General features: G+C 39.8%; 1 protein-coding gene across 2 annotated transcripts in view; it reads right to left on the minus strand.

The window, feature by feature from the left end:
• eIF3a (eukaryotic translation initiation factor 3 subunit a) overlaps window positions 1-19,940 on the minus strand; it is a 399,865-nt gene that overhangs the window by 242,293 nt on the left and 137,632 nt on the right. The window lies entirely within an intron of this gene.

Here is a 19,940-nt window from a genome sequence, read left to right on the forward strand (position 1 = left end):
TATGTTTTATCTCTTTCCATTTCATAGCAGTTACACATGCATCATAGATAAGTATTTGCAAAAACCCCATAGATCTCACCTGTCAGGTTAGACAACTCAGAGATAGCAATCATGGCCCGCTGAAGACTTCTCTCAAAGTTATCCCAGTGTGCATGCTTAACAGAAAAGTGCCACAATTGATTCAAGACAACACTGTTTTCCCCTATGTGTACTGATTTCATAAAATATCACATGATGATCACTCAATACCCAGTCAGATTTGACTTTCCATCCACAAACAAATCTAGCAGCAATTGAGTTTGTAAGAGTTACAAATCTATGTTTGATTCACCATTTACTGTCCAAAAGGTGGACTCCTCCCCGAGTTGATTTGGTTGTGAACTATATGCTTCCGCTCTGCTTTCATATCATCTAAAGCCTTCCCTCTATCATCAGTAGTGCCACTGAATCAAAGTGAACTCTTGGCATTGCAAACAATATAGACAAATCTAGTTTATCAAGAACACTATCCATATAAACTAAATAGGGCCAAATATCAGAGTTGTATTTAAAATATATTGAAACAAATACAAATGCACCAACAGTAGACTGAATGTTAACACAAACCACATGACTGCTATATAAGGATTCAATTTTGGTTAATACTAAATCAGAATTAAAAGCAATTATTGCAGTTCTCACTTCTGGACAAGGATTATACATGAAAGGGGATAACCAACTATCTTATCATTCACATAATAAGGTTCTGGGATGCAAGCAACATCGATATTTTCTCATTGACATACAGCAGATGAGAATACGGTGCATTCAGCTGCATTGTTTTCAAACCTTTAACATACTTATATTGTGAGAGTACCAATTTGAGTTACAGTAATTCGGACTATTGGTCATAGTTATGAAATGAATCAGCCAAACGCAGTTTAATTAGTTTAAGTACTCTTTGATTAACCCTAGGGGCTCACATCTGGTGAGTATGGGCTTGGCACACACAGGGTCCTGAGCTGGTGGATATCATCATTCTTCTCTTTCTTGGTAATGCGGGAATTATTTTTTTTTTGGCTGGTGCAGCATTATTATTAGCTATATGGTGCACCATATAGCTAATAATAATAATAATAATATTCTGGACACTTTTTGTCACGAACAGAATGGTCTCCCACGTGATTTCTAGCAATACAGTTTGAACACGCAGCCTCTTTGTTCATGCCCCTGCAATTTTTATATGTATGGCCTTTCTCAGCACACTAGCAGCATATAGTGTCTGTCATCTACATGTTTTGGTAGTAGGACCAAAACCCTGTCAATTATAAGATACAGTCAAAAGATAGAAATCATTTAACCTGTATGACATAAGTCCAACAAACAAGCGCTGCTGTTGCATTAGAAACATTCTAATTCTTTGTGAAACCTCCAAAATCCAGTTATTCCCGAAATCACTCATTTCTACTTATGAAGCAAATAGTGACCTCAACAACCATCTCCTCATTCATCAATCCCAAATGCAAAAGATTTTTCTCATACATATTACGTAGAAGATCATCCTTCTGAACTTCCTTACTAACATCATACAAAATTATATATATTAACTTCAATATATAAATTAACTTCATTCCAGGTCTTTGGGGAAATCCAAGCAGTGTCAATTTGTTCGCACTTTTTTATTTCTTCTATGTCTTTTTTAGTTTACATCTCTAAAACAATGCCACAATCAAATACTTTTCTTACTTTCCATATCATGACCCCTCTAAACGAGTTTCTCATTTCCTTATTCACAGCAATTCAGACATCTTCACTACTTTTAAGTACAGAGTAGTCATTAGCTTGAATTAATAAAACATAGGTATGCATACAGAAAGGATAGACAGCGAGGAGAGGTTATGCTATTAGTTAAAAAACACAAAATCAAAGGAAGTGCATCCAGTTGACATGGGTGGATAGTGTAATGCTGAGTCAGTTTGGTGTGACATAAGCACTGGGAAATCAAATTTGGGAGCAGGAGTGTGTTATATGCCTAATGACTGATGAGTACAACAAACTGTGCAGAGAAATTGAGTGAGCCAGTAAATCAGATTGTCTTATAATGGGGGATTTAACTTCATAGATATTGACTGGAACTTGAGGTTGATCACTTGCACACTAGCAAGGCTTTTGTGGATTTATTGGATGATTATTTTCTACAGCAGCATGTTCGAGAGGCAACTAGGGGGAATAATACTCTTGATCTGATTATTAGCAGTGATTCTTCATGCATTAAGAATCTACAGAAAAAAGAACCACAAGGTGGCAGTGATCGGTGTGCTGACAGGGGGATATACTCAAAGATGTAACTACCATCAGGGGGAAATGGAAGGGTTTCTGCTTTCATAAAGGTGACCAGAGTGGTCCCAGACAGTTTTTAAATTCTATACAGTGGGATCAACTGATGATGTTACCAACAGCAAATTCTAAATGGGAAGCACGGTGATGTTACCAACAACAAACTCTAAATGGGAAGCTACTAGGTTTTTTTGTCCTAACCAAAATATAATGTTTAAGGTTTAGGCCTAAATGGATGCCAGATGAACTAGTGAGACTCGTGGCAGAGAAAAAAAATTCATGGGATGCATATAAATTATCAGGACAGACAGATGCATATAGTAGATATCAGATAGTCTGTAAAGAAATCACAAAGGAGGTTAGGCAAGCAAAGGCAGATTATGAGAAATCTTTGACAAAGGATGCAAAGAGAAACAGCACAGACTGCTTTACTTAGGTAAACTCTAGAAGGAAGAGGATAAATCATATTGGTCCAATCGATATCGATGGTTCGATTGTTGATGATTCTGCTCAGGCAGCTCTCAAATTGAATGAGTATTCTGCATCTACATATACAAACAAAGAATGTCTGTAGGGAGGTGGAGGCCAGAAATTTATCAACCTCTGGCAGGCAACTAAAAGATTAAAGTGGAACAGAAATTGCTGAAGTTGAACAAAAGAAAAGCACCTAGGGCGGATAGAATCTATCTAATCATATTAAAGGAGGCAAACCCTTAGCCATAATTATAAAAGATTCCTTGGACTCGGGGGCAGTCACCATGGACTAGAGATGTGCAATTGTGTCCCCCAATTCACAAAGGGGGTTCAGAGGGGTCAGTTTAACTTATGTTACAGGGAAAATAATGGAGGCACTGCTTAAAGAAGCACTGCAGGATCATCTAGACAAGACTTCCATTTTAGTTCAGACAGAGCATGGGTTTTTTTAAGGCGAAGTGTTGTCTGACAAATTTGATTGACAGTACGGCATTAAGAATAAGTTGCTGCTATGGATAAAGGGATGGTTGAGTGGGGGGGGGGGGGGAAGAGAGAGAGAGAGAGAGAGAGAGAGAGAGAGAGAGAGAGAGAGAGAGGTAATCAATAGACACTGCTCTTCTTGGACTTATGTTGTTAGTGGAGATCCCCAGGGTTCAGTATTCACTCCATTGTTGTTTTCTGTATTTATCAATGATATTGATGAAGGTATATCAGGGTTAATGTCCAAGTTTGTAGATGACACTAAGGTTAGCAAGATTGTTAATGACAGTAATGACAATACACTACTGCAACAGGATCTAGAAAAGTAAAGCAGATGGGCTGACAGGGAACAACCGAAGTTTAACATAGACAAATGTAAAGTAACTGCGTGTGGGTAGCAGTAACCCCAGTAATATATCAACTGTATGGTACTGCACTCAGAGTAGTGGAGAATTAAAAGATCCTTTTTCATATCACCAGGTCTTCATATCTGACTGCAATTATGCAGTCAGATATGAAGATTTTAATTGATTGATGCAGTCAGATATTAATTGATTTCTCCATTACTTGAGAAACAGTAGAAGTAAGCACTATAGGACAATAATTGGATGGAAGGATTTGTCACCCTTTTTAAGAAAGGCTGGATATGAGCAAATTTCCAAGCAAAAAAAAAAAACCTTTGAAATAAGAAAGTGGAAAAAAGCAACATAGAACAGGAGTGAGTTCAGAAGCACAGGTTTTGAGAACAAGTGGAAAAATACCATCAGGACCTGAAGCTTTCCTAATATCAAGATTGTTCAATATATCCTTTTGAATGGAGTGTACTGGAATTGATGGGTGGTGGTTTACCAAGATCATCAATACTCGAGTTGGAAGAAAAATAGGATGATAGCAGGTCAGCTTTGCCTCTGGCTGAAGTGGCAATAGCATCATCTGGTTTTGACAGAAACTGGAACAGAGATGGGCAAAAGTTGCAGTCAATAGCTTTGGCAAAAGACGAGAATGCTCAACTACCATTTGGACAAGAAGCAAGTTTTCTACTCTTAGCCTGTTCAATTACAATGAACAGGCTAAAAGTAGAAATTGTACTTTTAGGCAACATTATTTTTAAGTCTTAGCACATTTATTGGAAAACCAAGGTTTAGACAAAGGACAAGATTTTTGGGTGGAGTGCAAAATAAAGGATTTCTTTCCTACAAGAATAATTACACTGACACAATCTGATCAAACATTGACATCAGAAGATTTGAAACAATAATCCAACCAAGATAATGAAGAAAATAAATCTCACAGATCATCCCATTTTGCATTCTTGTGATTGCCAAACAGGCGGTTCAAAATGACCATGAGAGAAAGGCTCCATTGGAGAAAAGACCATCACCAAATTGTGATCTGAGGTGTCTAGAGCAGGGTTTTTCAAGTATGCTCTGCCACAGATATCTGGGGCTCTGCAAGGAAATTTCATAATGTTAATATTTTTTTCTAAACCTATAAAATTGAATTAGAATATGCTGTTAATAAAAATAAAAAGTAAATTTGGCCTTTGCTGAGTGACCTGTGTTCGGTCCGGTGCACGATCTAGCAGCTGGCCTGTGAACACTGTTTTAGAGATGAACCCTAGAAATGTAAAGAAGACTAGATCTCACAATGATGTCCATCATAACCTCAAACGACAACAATCATGCTGCATGACGGAAGAGATGGAGGTTGCCGGAGCTATGCTCTGGAGACTAAACATGAGTTCAACCACTTCAAGCGTCCAATAAGCGAAGTGGTGGTATTGCACCACTTGAGTCATCTACCACCTAGTATTGCCTGGTAACACAGACGGTAGCATTCCTCAATGTGATGGAGAAGGCATACCTCAACTCCTGCTTACATTGGTTTGCATCTGGGTGGGCACCTCCAGTGTGCTGTGTGCCGTATCTGCACATGAGGAATATACCCAGAATTGCTACCGGTCCCAACAACATGAAGGTGCAAGTAGAGGATTTCACAAGCTGTCACAGACCGACGAGACTTTGCCAAAATTATGACCACTTAACTGGAGCGTCACCCGAATATCTATTCCATCAGTGTTTTAGATTCCCAGGTAACGAGCACAGCTTGATACGAGAGCATGCCTGTGACAGCCTCAAGGATCAAATGCAGTATGCAAGTGTCACCCGACCACTGCCCCACATAATGGATAATCATCCCCCCACCCCTACCGGCAAAATTCCTGCAAATTACTGATAAAATCCCATTATCCTTCCAGGCAGCTTGTCTGCCCTGATCAAAGAGCTCCATATCTGACTGCACAACCAGCCCCAGTTTCCTCCCCCCCTACGCTGAGTGCAGTACCACACAATTGATACATTACTCTGGGACCACTGTTAGCAATAGGTAGTACTTTGCATTTTTAAATGTTACACTTCAATTGTCATTGATCAGCCTATATGCTTAATTTTATTTGATCTTGTTGCAGTGGCACACCATCATTAACTACCCTCCCTGACAACAATCATGAGTACAAATGACTTGAATGAGTACAATGAACAATTGTACAGAGAAATAGAGTGGGCCAGTAAATCAGAATGTCTTATAATGGGAGATTTTAACTTCCCAGATATTGACTGGAACTTGTGGGTTGGTCACTCACACACTAGTCAGACTTTTGTGGATTTATTGGATGATTGTTTTCTGCAGCAGCATGTTCGAGAGGCAACCAGAGAAAGTAACACTCTTGATCTGGTTATCAGCAGTGATCATTCGTGTATTAAGAATTTGCAGATAAAGGAACCACTAGGTGGCAGTGATCACAGTGTGCTGATGTGGGATTTACTCAAAGAGGTAACTACCGTCAGGGGTAAAGGAAAGGGTTTTTGCTTCCGTAAAGGGGAGTACAGTGGTCTCAGACAGTTTTTAAATTCTGTACAGTGGGATCAACTGACGATGTTACAAACAGTAAATTCTAAGTGGGAAGCATTCAAAGAATTAATCGTGGAAGCTACTAGACTTTATATACCGATTAAGAAATATCGTTCAAGGTTTAGGCCTAAATGGTTATCAAATGAACTAATGAGACTCGTGATAGAGAAGAAAAATGCATGGGATGCATATAAATTATCAGGTGACGCAGAAGCCTGTGGCAGATATAAGCTAGTCTGTAATCAGGTCACAAAGGAGGTTCGGCAGGCGAAGGCAGATTACGAGAAATCTTTGGCAAAAGATGCTAAGAAAAACAGCAAGGATTTCTTTACTTATATAAACTCTAAAAGGAAGGGGATGAATATGATTGGTCCACTTGACATCGATGGTTCGACTGTTGATGATCCTGCTCAGATAGCAAACAAACTGAATGAGTATTTTGCATCTACATTCACATGTGAGGAATTATTACAATTTGAAAATGGAAGGTTATCAAATTGTAGCAAGATACTTAATGATTTTGTAATAACTGAGAGCAAAGTGGAGGAGAAATTGTTTAAGTTAAACATAAGAAAGGCACCTGGGGTGGATGGGATCTATCCAGTTATTTTAAAGGAGGCGGCAAAGCAACTAAGCAAACCCTTAGCCATAATTATGAGAGCATCCTTGGACTCAGGGGAGGTTCCCACGGACTGGAGATGTGCAAATGTGTCCCCAATTCACAAAGGTGGATCGAAGGGTGACACGAGTAATTACAGACCAGTTAGTTTAACTTCTGTTCCGGGTAAAATAATGGAGTCGCTGGTTAAAGATGCATTGCAGGATCATCTAGACAAGACTGCAGCAATAATTCAAACACAGCATGGGTTTGTTAAGGGAAAGTCTTGTCTGACAAATTTGATTGGTTATTATGATGTGGTCACAAAGGAACTGGATGCAAAAAATAATTTTGATATCATATACTTGGATTTCAGGAAAGCTTTTGACACTGTTGCGCATGGAAGACTACTGTACAAATTGGAGCAGAATGGTATTAAGGGTAAGTTGCTACAATGGATAAAAGGATGGTTAAGTGGGAGAAGACAGAGGGTGGTAATCAATGGGTGCTGCTCTTCGTGGACTAATGTTATTAGTGGAGTCCCACAGGGTTCGGTGTTGGGTCCACTGTTGTTTTGTGTATTTATCAATGATATTGATGAAGGTATATCAAGCTTAATGTCGAAGTTTGCAGATGACACAAAGGTTGGCAGGGTTGTTAATGACAGTAATGGCAGTGTGCTACTGCAACAGGATCTAGATAATTTGGGCAGATGGGCTAAGAAGTGGCAACTGAAGTTCAACCTTGACAAATGCAAAGTACTGCATATGGGTAGAAGTAACCCCAGAGAAATGTACCAACTGTGTGGTACTACACTTAAGGTGGTAGAAAATGAAAAAGACCTGGGAGTAATTGTGCAGTCAGATATGAAGTTTTCTGAGCAGTGCAGACAGGCTGCTAGGCAGGTCATGGGGTTTTGTCAATGATATATAGGAATTTTGCTAGCAGGGAAAAGGAGGTGATTGTCCCTCTGTATAAGGCAATGGTCAGGCCACGCCTTGAGTACTGCGTACAGGTCTGGAGCCCTCATTTTAGGAAGGATGTAGATTTGCTTGAGCGTGTACAGAGAAGAGCAACACGAGGGGAATGAAGGGATTCTCTTACCAAGAGAGGCTTAAGTTCTGTAAATTGCAGTGGCTGGAGACTAGGCACCTGCGCGGTGATCTGATTGAGGTCTATAAGGCCTTGAATGGGTTGAGCACGCTGAATTCTGATGGGATCCTTCCACTTGTTCAGATTACCAACCTACGGGGACATAAGTTCAAATTAAGAAAGGACAGATGTAGAATAGATGTGCGGAAATTTGCCTTTAGCCAGCGGGTGGTTAATTGCTGGAACAAACTTCCATCTGTCGCTGTGGAAGTTGATAGGTTAAATAAATTTAAGGAGGAACTGGACAGGCATTTGGAGGGAATGATGTGATTTTTTTTTTTTTTGTTTTTGGCTGATGCTGCATAAGCTTCTACACTTGCTTTCTTGCATCATGTGCCACTACTACTACTACTACAAACCTTTGTATCATCTGCAAAGTTAGAAATTATACCTCCTGATATACCTTCATCAATATCATTAATAAATACAGAAAACAACAATGGGCCCAGCACCGAATCCTGGGGTACTCCACTAAAAATTAGTCTACGATGAACAGTGTCCACCGATAAGTACTCTGTCTTCTCCCACTCAACCATCAATTTAGCCATAGCAGTAACATGCCTTTAATGCCACACTGCTCTCATTTATACAGCAGTCTTTTATGCATTACAGCATTGAAAGCTTCCCTAAAATAGTGTGATATCAAATTATTTTTTGCCTCCAGTTCCTTTGAAACTATCATATAGTATCCAATCCATATAGTATCCAATTGGTCAGACAAGATTTTCCATTAAAAAACCCATGCTGTGACTGAAATATTAATGCACTCCTGTCTAGATGGTCCTACATTATTTCTTTAACCTGTAACTCCATTATTTTCACTTGAACAGAAGTCAAGCTAACAGGTCTTTAATTACTAGTGTCACCCTTTGATCTCATCTTTGTGAATCGGGGATACATTTGCTCATCTCCAGTTCATAGAGCCTTCCCTTGAATCCAAGGATGGTCTCATAATTATGGCTAAGGGTTTGCTTACCTCCTTTGCTTCTTCTCTTAATAAAATTGGATAGATCCCATTCAGCACAGGTGCCTTTCTTATGCTTGACTTCAATTTATCAACCACTTTCCTCTCGGTTATTAAAATCATTTAGTTTCCCATTAAAGTTTCATAAAAATCTGGCATTCCCTTCCTAAAGAATTCCTCATGTGTGAACGTAGATACAACATACCTATTCAATTTCAGCAACCTGAACAGGATCATCAACAGTTAAACCATCGACATCATGTGGACCGATTTGATTCAGCCTATTCCTTCTACCTAATATAAGTTAAGAAGTCTTTGCTGATTTTCTTGGCATTCTCTGGCACACACTTCTGTTAATCTGCCTTGTCGTGCCTAACATCCTTTGTGACTTGAATGAAGACCAGTTTATATCTACCATAGTCTTTCGTGCCACATGTTAATTTAAATACATCCCATGCATTTTTCTTCTCTATCATGTATTGCAATAGTTCATCCACTTGGGTCTAAGGGTTAACAATATTTCTTAGTTGATATGAAAGGCTGAGCAGCTGCTATGGTAATTTCCATGAATGCTTCCCAAGTAGAATTTGTTATTGGTAACAATATTGGTTGGTTCCACTGTATATAATTTGCATAATTTTTCCATATAGTGCCATTTCTCACCAGTGGCACCTTTTGAAATTTTCACATCATTCCTTTTCATGGTGTCTTACAATTTTCTTTTCTAAATTTAATTAACCACTTTTCTATCCATAAGCCTTTAAAATATAACCACAATGAGTGCTTATAGTTTAAAACCTTTACCAAATGAAGAGCATTTTTCTCCTCTACCTTGTGTTGCAATAGTTCATCTGACATCCAATTAGGTCTAGAGGTTAAACAATATTTCTTAGTTGTTCAACCCTTACTTTTTTGAAGATTAACTGCACAAGGCATAATGTTATGGATTGATTTTAACTATATAATAAAGCATAGTTTACCCATAAGTTTAACTACATAAGTAGTGTAAAGGCATCATTTAATTTTATCTCATATTGTGGCTACCTTCACAATGAAGACTAAATGCCTTGCACATTTAGTCTTCAAAATATTATTATTACCTACACCATTTGACATCTCTCATATTGTGGAATTAACTTCACAACCATGATGGCATATTTGAATTACCAGCATACCTGCCCGCCAACCAATGACGGGCAGGTATACTTTTTCCATACAGTCCTCCTTAGAGTATGATGGCTTCACTGCTGACGAGGCTACTAGGAGACGGTCGTGTTCAAAGCCGCTAAGTGGATTTTTCTTATTTATTGATTTGAAATTATTGTTTTTCTAAAACTTTTGATTTAAATTTAGTAGTATAACATTATTTTGTGATTTTCTGATTAATTTGCAATGGTCAGGCCACGCCTTGAGTACTGCGTACTCAATATAATTAATTTGGTGTATTTATTCTTTACTCGGCCTTGTAATTGCATAAAAGTATCGGTAAGGGTTTCCACGTGTTTCAACTCCGCTACCGTTCGTAACTTTCCCGCTTTGTGATATGATAGTTATATGCCGTACTAGATAGCGTTACTTGAACTTTGTTAGCAGTTAAATTGTACATTTAAATAAATACATATAATGACTTAGATTACAAACGTAATATGATTAATTATATTTAACATAATTAATTATAATTAATTAATAGAATCATGACTCAGACCAGAGCAGCAAAGCAAAAGGCTCAAGCTAATGGAAGTGCTGTGTCTCAGAGCAGAACTGAGGGGGGCAGTTGTCCTCTGACTCAGCCTTATAAAATGCACTGTTTGCTTGATGTTTGCAGAGCAATCGGGTACGGGACATGATACTGCCAAGGGGGATGTCTTTGTGTGTGCGCGATGCAAGGAGTGTATCGATATCAGGCAACAACTCTGCGTTCTTGTGGGACTATATGAGAGCTTGAAGGACAGGGTGGATGCCCTCGAAGAAACTAAATTGAGGGGCCCATCAAGCTCTCAGCTGCCCACATCAACGCCAGAGCTTGCACTTGGGCATCGCGTGACACAGAGACAACCCCCAAGGCAGAATGCGCTGGTCCCGAAGGAACTAGTAGTTGTTGGTGACTATTGACAGTGAAACGGGGAACATGCTTTGTAAAAAAGATAGGTGGAACAGGACCAGGGTATGTCTACCAGGGGCAAAGGTTGATGACGTTGTAGAGCGAATATCATCTTTTAAGGGCACAAAAGGTGATATAGTTGTACACGTTGGCACTAATAATATTAAGAGTAGGAGACCGGCAGAATTACTTAACAAGTACAGGTCACTGTTGAACAAAAGCCGAGAATTAGGGTTGAATTTGAAAGTGTCTGCAATTCTGCCCAGACACGATAGGAGGGAGTATATGATGAGAGCCTTGTCAACCAATTCGGCCCTGGAAAGATTGTGCAAGGCTCAAGGGGTAGAATTTTTTTCAGCCTGGACTGTACTTGTTAACAGGAGAGATTGCTTCTACAGGGATGGGATACACTTAAATAGAAAGGGTGCAAGAATATTTGCTGATGCTATCGAGGCAGTGTTAGGTGGGTCGGAAAACTGCTAGCTTGTGGGGAGACAAAGACCAATAGATTGACAGTAGCCACTGGCAGAGGTGAAAGAGATTCTTGCACTGCTTCTATTAGAATGAGCAGAAGCCTGAAAAACAAGATGCATGGTATTTCAGAGACTGCTAGGAGCCATTGCGGTACAAGTAAACACATGGGTTGTGTTAGGGTAGCTAAGAATAGAAACAGGTGCAGGTATACTTGCGTGTATACCAATGCTAGGAGTTTAGTAAATAAATTTGATGAATTTGAGGTATTGCTCAAAACATTGAAGGCAGATATTGTTGGGATATCAGAGACGTGGTGTCACACAGATATAAGGGATGCAGAACTGCAATTTGCGGAGTACAACGTCTACAGAAAGGATAGACAGGATAGGAAGGGGGGAGGGGTTATGCTATTAGTTAAGAAACACATAAAAACCAAGGAAGTGAAGCCAGTCGACATCGCTGGACAGTGCAGTGTTGAGTCAGTTTGGTGTGACATAAGCATTGGGAGATCAAAATTGAGTAGGAGTGTGCTATAGGCCTAATGACTCTGATGAGTATAATAAGGAACTGTACAGGGAAATAGAGTGGGCCAGTAAATCAGAGAGTCTTATAATGGGAGATTTTAATTTCCCAGATATTGACTGGAATTTGGGGGCTGGTTACTCACACACTAGCAGGGCTTTTGTGGATTTATTGGATGATTGTTTTCTACATCAGCATGTTCGGGAGGCAACTAGAGGGAGTAATACTCTTGATTTGATTATCAGCAGTGATTCTTCATGCATTAAGAATCTGCAGATAAATGAACCACTAGGTGGCAGTGATCACAGTGTGCTGAAGTGGGATTTACTCAAAGAGGTAACTACCATTAGGGGTAAAGGGAAGGGTTATTGCTTCCGTAAAGGCGACTACGATGGACTGAGACAGTATTTAAATTCTATACAGTGGGACCAACTGATGATGTTACCAACAGCAAATTCAAAATGGGAAACATTCAAAGAACTTATCTTGGAAGCTACTAGGCTTTACATACCAACTAAGAAATATTGTTCAAGGTTTAGGCCAAAATGGATGTCAGATGAACTAATGAGACATATGGCAGAGAAGAAAAATGCATGGGATACTTACAAATTAACACATGACACAGAAGCCTATGATAGATACAAGTTGATATGCAACCAAGTTACAAAGGAGGTTAAGCAGGCGAAGGCAGATTACGAGAAATCCTTGGCAAGGGATGCAAAGAAAAACAGCAAAGAGTTCTTTACTTATGTAAACTCTAGAAGGAAGGGGATGAATCAGATTGGTCCACTTGATATTGATGGGTCAACTGTTGATGATCCTGCTCAGGTAGCTAACAAACTAAATGAATATTTTGCATCGACATTCACACATGAGGAGTTATTCAGCAAGGGGAATGCCAGAGGTGTATTCAACTCTAGCAGTAAGCTACAGAATCGTGAAATAACTGGGAGTCAAGTGGAGGAGAAACTGTTGAAGATAAACACAAGAAAGGCACCCGGGGTGGATGGGATCTATCCAGTTATATTAAAGGAGGCAGCAAAGGAAGTAAGCAAACCCTTAGCCATAATTATGAGAGCTTCCTTGGACTCAGGGGAGGTACCCATAGACTGGAAATGTGCAAATGTGACCCCAATTCACAAAGGAGGATCAAAGGCTGACACAAGTAATTATAAACCTGTGAGCTTAACTTCTGTTCCAGGAAAATTAATGGAGGCACTGGTTAAAGAAGCACTGCAGGATCATTTAGACAAGACTTCAGTTATAGCTCAGACACAGCATGGTTTTGTTAAGGGGAAGTCTTGCCTGACCAACTTGATTGGATACTATGATGCAGTCACAAAAGAACTGGATGCAGGGAATAACTTTGATATTATATACTTGGATCTTAGAAAGGCTTTTGATACTGTTGCACATGGAAGACTGCTACACAAATTGGAGCAGTGTGACATTGGAGGCAAATTGCTGCTATGGATAAAGGGGTGGTTGAGGGGGAGAAGACAGAGTGGTAATCAATGGACACTGCTCATCTTGGACTAATGTTATTAGTGGAGTCCCTCAGGGCTCAGTGTTGGGTCCATTATTGTTTTCTGTATTTATAAATGATATTGATGATGGTATATCAAGCTTAATGTCCAAGTTTGCAGACGATACAAAGGTTGACAGGGTTGTCAAGGATACTACTGACACTATGCTGCTGCAACAGGATCTGGAAAGGTTGAGCAGATGGGCTGAGAGGTGGCAAATGAAGTTTAACATTGACAAATGTAAAGTACTACACATGGGAAACAGCAACCCCAGAGCAACGTATCAGCTCTGTGGTACTACACTGACAGTGGTAGAGAATGAAAGGGACCTGGGGTGGTTGTGCAGGCAGATATGAAGTTCTCTGAGCAGTGCAGACGGGCTGCAAGAGTAGCTCATGGAGTACTGTCGATAATATACAGGAATTTTTCCAGCAGGGATAAGGAGGTGATTATTCCATTGTATAAGGCAATGGTCAGGCCACACCTAGAGTACTGTGTACAGGTCTGGAGGCCTCATTTCAAGAAGGATGTAGAGCTGCTGGAACGAGTACAGAGAAGGGCAACAAGATTAGTGAATGGAACAAAGGGGTGCTCTTACGAAGAAAGGCTTAAGTTTTGCAAATTACAGTGTCTGGAGACTAGGCACCAGCGAGGTGATCTGATAGAGGTGTATAAAGCCTTGAATGGTTTAAGCATGCTCAATGCTGATGGGATTCTTCCTCTAGCTCAGAAAAATCACCTGAGAGGGCATAAATTCAAATTGAGGAAAGACAGATGTAGGATAGACGTGTGGAAATTTGCCTTTAGCCAGTGGGTGGTTGGTTGGTGGAACAGACTTCCATCCCTTGTGGTGGAGGTTGATAGCCTAAATAAGTTTAAGGCTCAGCTGGACAGGTATTTTGAACGAACAGAGGGTTGAAGTGGAAGTGGGTTTTTTTTTTTTTTTTTTTTTGGCTGATGCTGCATAAGCTTGCTTTCTTGCATCAAATGCCTCTACTAATGCTAATGCTAATAATAGTAGTCTCCTCTATTAGAGAAGCATTGTTTATTCGAAGTAGTGCAATACCTGGTATCTCGTTGTGGAGGTAGCCACAATACGAGATAAAATTTAATGATGCCTTTACACTACTTATGTAATTAAACTTATGGGTAAACTATGGAGTATTTACACTAATATTATATAGTTAAATTCAATCCATAGCATATTATGCCTTGCACATTTAGTCTTCAAAATATTATTATTACCTACACATTTTTCGCATCTCTCATATTGTGGCATGAACTTCACAACCGTGGTGGCATGTTTGCATTACCAGGGTAATGCAAACATTTACATTCAGTTACAAGCTCCGCAAAAACGATAAGTGTTTGCCTTTTATTTACATGATTGTTGTTTTATATTGTACTTAATACGTAGTCATATAGTTATAGTTACGCTGGTTATTTTTTATTTTAATTTAGATAAAGAGTTTTTGTGGATTTTACTTACGATAGGTAAAACCGTTATTTTTGTTCGATTTTTGTAGCCATTGTTTTTGTATATAGGGAATTCAAAGTTTTTGTAGGGAATTCAAATTTTTAATTGAGGTAGCTAGGTAGCTCTAACGCATAATTATATAGTAATACGCTTCACTGTTTCTATTTCATAGTTTCTATTCAAATACTACTGACATTTAATTTATTGATTTTATTAATTTAAACTACCATGCCCCGAACTAGAGCAGCAAAGCAACGGGCACAAAGTGGCAGGAGTGTTGTGACTCGGGGGAGAACTGAGGGGGCGATTCTCCAACGCGTCACAGCCTAAAAAAATGTGCAACTTGTGAAATGTTTGCCGAACTCTCTGGAACGGAATATGATATTGCCATGTGGGATGTCTTTGTGTGTGCGCGATGTAAGGAAATCAGGCGACAACTCAGTGTTGTTATGGGACTATATGAGAGTTTGAAGGACAGGGTGGATGCCCTCGAAGGAAATAAATTGAGGGGCCCATCAAGCTCTCAGCTGCCCACATCAACGCCAGAGCTTGCACTTCGTCATCGCGCAACACAGCGGCAAACCCCAAGGCAGAATGCGCTGGTCCCACAGGAACTATTAGTTGTTGGTGACTCTATTGTCAGGGAAACGGGGAACATGCTATGTAAAAAGGATAGGTGGAACAGGACCAGGGTATGTCTGCCAGGGGCAAAGGTTGATGACGTTGTACAGCGAATATCATCTTTCAAGGGCACAAAAGGTGATATAGTTGTACACGTTGGCACTAATGATATTAAGAGTAGGAGACCGGCAGAATTACTCAACAAGTACAGGTCACTGTTGAAAAAAAGCCGAGAATTAGGGTTGCATTTGAAAGTGTCTGCAATTCTGCCCAGACACGATAGGAGGGAGTATATGATGAGAGCCTTGTCGATCAATTCGGCCCTGGAAAGATTGTGCAAGGCTCAAGGGATAGAATTTTTTTCAGCCTGGACTGTACTTGTTAACAGGAGAGACTGCTTCTACAGGGATGGGATACACTTAAATAGAAAGGATGCAAGAATATTTGCTGATGCTATCGAGGCAGTGTTAGGTGGGTCGGAAAACTGCTAGCTTTCGGGGGATACAAAGACTAATAGTTTAACAGTAACCGCAGGCAGAGGTGAAGGTGATTCTTGCACAACTTCTATTAGAATAAGAAGCGACCTGGAGCGAGGGGTGTTGGGGGTTTCAGGGACGGATGGCAGTCATCCTGGAATAGTTGGGTATATGGGATGTGTTAGGGTAACAAGGAATAGGCATAGGAGCATGTATGCTTGCATGTATACCAATGCTAGAAGTATAGTAAATAAATTTGATGAATTTGAAGTGTTGGTCAAGGCATCAAAGGCGGATATTGTTGGGATAGCAGAGACGTGGTGTCACAAAGATATAAGGAATGCAGAACTGGAATTTGGGGAGTACAATGTGTACAGAAAGGATAGACAGGACAGAAAGGGAGGTGTTATGCTGTTAATTAAGAAAAACATAAAATCAAAAGAAGTGCATCCAGTTGATATAGATGGACAGTGCACTGTTGAGTCAGTTTGGTGTGACATAAGCACTGCGAAAGCAAAAATAAGAGTAGGAGTGTGTTATAGGCCTAATGACTCGAATGAGTACAATGAACAATTGTACAGAGAAATAGAGTGGGTCAGTAAATCAGAATGTCTTATAATGGGGGATTTTAACTTCCCAGATATTGACTGGAACTTGTGGGTTGGTCACTCACACACTAGTCAGACTTTTGTGGATTTATTGGATGATTGCTTTCTGCAGCAGCATGTTCGAGAGGCAACCAGAGAAAGTAATACTCTTGATCTGGTTATCAGCAGTGATCATTCGTGTATTAAGAATTTGCAGATAAAGGAACCACTAGGTGGCAGTGATCACAGTGTGCTGAAGTGGGATTTACTCAAAGAGGTAACTACCGTCAAGGGTAAAGGAAAGGGTTTTTGCTTCCGTAAAGAGGAGTACAGTGGTCTCAGACAGTTTTTAAATTCTGTACAGTGGGATCAACTGACGATGTTACAAACAGTAAATTCTAAGTGGGAAGCATTCAAGGAATTAATCGTGGAAGCTACTAGACTTTTCATACCGATGAAGAAATATTGTTCAAGGATTAGGCCTAAATGGTTATCAAATGAACTAATGAGACTCGTGTCAGAGAAGAAAAATGCATGGGAGGCATATAAATTATCAGGCGACGCAGAAGCCTGTAGCAGATATAAGCTAGTCTGTAATCAGGTCACAAAGGAGGTTCGGCAGGCAAAGGCGGATTACGAGAAATCTTTGGCAAAAGATGCTAAGAAAAACAGCAAGGATTTCTTTACTTATATAAACTCTAAAAGGAAGGGGATGAATATGATTGGTCCACTTGACATCGATGGTTCGACTGTTGATGATCCTGCTCAGATAGCAAACAAACTGAATGAGTATTTTGCATCTACATTCACACGTGAGGAATTATTACAGTTTGAAAATGGAAGAAGGTTATCAAATTGTAGCAGTGTGCTTAATGATTTTGTAATAACTGAGAGCAAAGTGGAGGAGAAATTGTTGAAGTTAAACATAAGAAAGGCACCTGGGGTGGATGGGATCTATCCAGTTATATTAAAGGAGGCGGCAAAGCAACTAAGCAAACCCTTAGCCATAATTATGAGAGCATCCTTGGATTCAGGGGAGGTTCCCACGGACTGGAGATGTGCAAATGTATCCCCAATTCACAAAGGAGGTTCGAAGGGTGACACGAGTAATTACAGACCAGTTAGTTTAACTTCTGTTCCGGGTAAAATAATGGAGTCGCTGGTTAAAGATGCATTGCAGGATCACCTAGACAAGACTGCAGCAATAATTCAGACACAGCATGGGTTTGTTAAGGGAAAGTCTTGTCTGACAAATTGGTTATTATGATGTGGTCACAAAGGAACTGGATGCAAAAAATAATTTTGATATCATATACTTGGATTTCAGGAAAGCTTTTGACACTGTTGCGCATGGAAGACTACTGTACAAATTGGAGCAGAATGGTATTAAGGGTAAGTTGCTACAATGGATAAAAGGATGGTTAAGTGGGAGAAGACAGAGGGTGGTAATCAATGGGTGCTGCTCTTCTTGGACTAATGTTATTAGTGGAGTCCCACAGGGTTCGGTGTTGGGTCCACTGTTGTTTTGTATATTTATCAATGATATTGATGAAGGTATATCAGGCTTAATGTCGAAGTTTGCAGATGACACAAAGGTTGGCAGGGTTGTTAATGACAGTAATGGCAGTGTGCTACTGCAACAGGATCTAGATAATTTGGGCAGATGGGCTAAGAAGTGGCAACTGAAGTTTAACCTTGACAAATGCAAAGTACTGCATATGGGTAGAAGTAACCCCAGAGAAACGTACCAACTGTGTGGTACTAAACTTAAGGTGGTAGAAAATGAAAAAGACCTGGGAGTAATTGTGCAGTCAGATATGAAGTTTTCTGAGCAATGTAGACAGGCTGCTAGAGCAGGTCATGGGGTTTTGTCAATGATATATAGGAATTTTGCTAGCAGGGAAAAGGAGGTGATTGTCCCTCTGTATAAGGCAATGGTTAGGCCACGCCTTGAGTACTGCATACAGGTCTGGAGGCCTCATTTTAGGAAGGATGTAGATTTACTTGAGCGTGTACAGAGAAGAGCAACTAGATTGGTGAGGGGAATGAAGGGATCCTCTTACCAAGAGAGGCTTAAGTTCTGCAAATTGCAGTGGCTGGAGACTAGGCACCTGCGCGGTGATCTGATTGAGGTCTATAAGGCCTTGAATGGGTTGAGCACGCTGAATTCTGATGGGATCCTCCCACTTGTTCAGAATACGAACCTACGGGGACATAAGTTCAAATTAAGAAAGGATAGATGTAGAATAGATGTGCGGAAATTTGCCTTTAGCCAGCGGGTGGTTAATTGCTGGAACAAACTTCCATCTGTCGTTGTGGAAGTTGATAGGTTAAATAAATTTAAGGAGGAACTGGACAGGCATTTGGAGGGTATGGTGTGATTTTTTTTTTTTTTTTTTTTTTTTTTTGGCTGATGCTGCATAAGCTCCTACACTTGCTTTCTTGCATCAAGTGCCACTACTACTACTACTATTTGCACTACCCGCCCACTGACGAGTAAGCCAACACGCCCCGAAATGGTGCCATCTGGGTGGTGGTGCCCACTGAGAATAAATAGCAGTAATCTCCTCTATCAGAGAAGTATTGTTTATTCGAAGTAGTGCAATACCTGGTATCTCGTTGTGGAGGTAGCCACAATATGCGATAAAATCAAACGATGCCTTTACACTACTTATGTAGTTATGGTGTATGTACACCAATATTATATAACTATTTTATTACAGAAATATAGGTTATAGGAGGTGTGGCAATAAAGTTGCCAGACAGGTGCTATTGAAGTGATTTTTGATAAGATAAGTTTCAAAATAAATGGAGGTGATATGTTGTAAATCAAAAGTTCCTCCAACAAATGGTGGTACAGAGATTGTCCAGTAGTCTGACAGGCTAAAAGTAACAACCAGTTTCATTAGTAGCATTAAAGTTCCATGTCATGATTTTGCAATGGAGCAACGAACAAATACCAAATTTTGCTTTAAACTGGGAAAGTGTGCAACAGAAATATTAAGTAGTATCAGCATGTTTGAATGGTAAAAGCAGTTTAAAGACCAAAGTGAGAATAATCATGATAACTCACAAAACAGGAATCTGTCAACCTCTTAAAATGAGGACAAAGTTGCAAAAGTTTGGGACATTGTGGCCAAGAGACCATCATTTGACCCTCAAAAAGATGACTAGTAAGTTGGATATGAATAAGCAGACTATGCATCAATTTCTGCATGAAGATTTAGGGAAAAGGAAGGCTTGTGCAAAATGTGTGCCACAC

The sequence above is a fragment of the Mastigoproctus giganteus genome, chromosome 11, assembly GCF_048544385.1.
Source record: "Mastigoproctus giganteus isolate SK-2022 chromosome 11, ASM4854438v1, whole genome shotgun sequence".
Classification (NCBI taxonomy): Eukaryota; Metazoa; Arthropoda; class Arachnida; order Uropygi; family Thelyphonidae; genus Mastigoproctus; species Mastigoproctus giganteus.